Source organism: Sinocyclocheilus grahami, unplaced genomic scaffold, assembly GCF_001515645.1.
Source record: "Sinocyclocheilus grahami isolate Dianchi unplaced genomic scaffold, SAMN03320097.WGS_v1.1 scaffold24751.1, whole genome shotgun sequence".
In the NCBI taxonomy this organism is placed as follows: Eukaryota; Metazoa; Chordata; class Actinopteri; order Cypriniformes; family Cyprinidae; genus Sinocyclocheilus; species Sinocyclocheilus grahami.
In genome coordinates this window covers 316-781 of record NW_015519594.1, presented here as the reverse complement: position 1 = coordinate 781, position 466 = coordinate 316, and positions in this window count along the sequence as shown.

The following is a 466-nucleotide window of genomic DNA, read 5'->3' as shown; positions in this document are numbered from 1 at the left end:
TTCACCAATATATTACACACTTTTCAAACTACACATCCTCAGCATGATTATGGTCACTGTTTTACTTTAGTAACAGTTTCATATCGAATCTAAGGGACTGTGGCTGCCATAAACAGTCAAAACAGTCAAATGCGGCTTTACTGAGCTCAACAGCTCTGGTCCAAGTTGTGATATAAACAAAACACTATTGGTTATTTAAAAAAGGGGCGGAGCTGCTTGACATGTCCTGCCCTGTCTTCCTGTTTCATTTAAAATGATGTCAACACATAGGATGGGCTTGTCCAAATACCCACACTTGTGGTCTTTTCACTTGACCTCTTGTCTACTTGCATGATGTATTTCCTGTATTTAGCCCAAGACCACAAGTGTGTGTAGAACTTTTTTATTACCCGATGGGACACAGTTATAGTGTTTTAAAAATGCAAGTGTTTACTGAGCTTTATTTTGATTTTCATACTTAAATGAT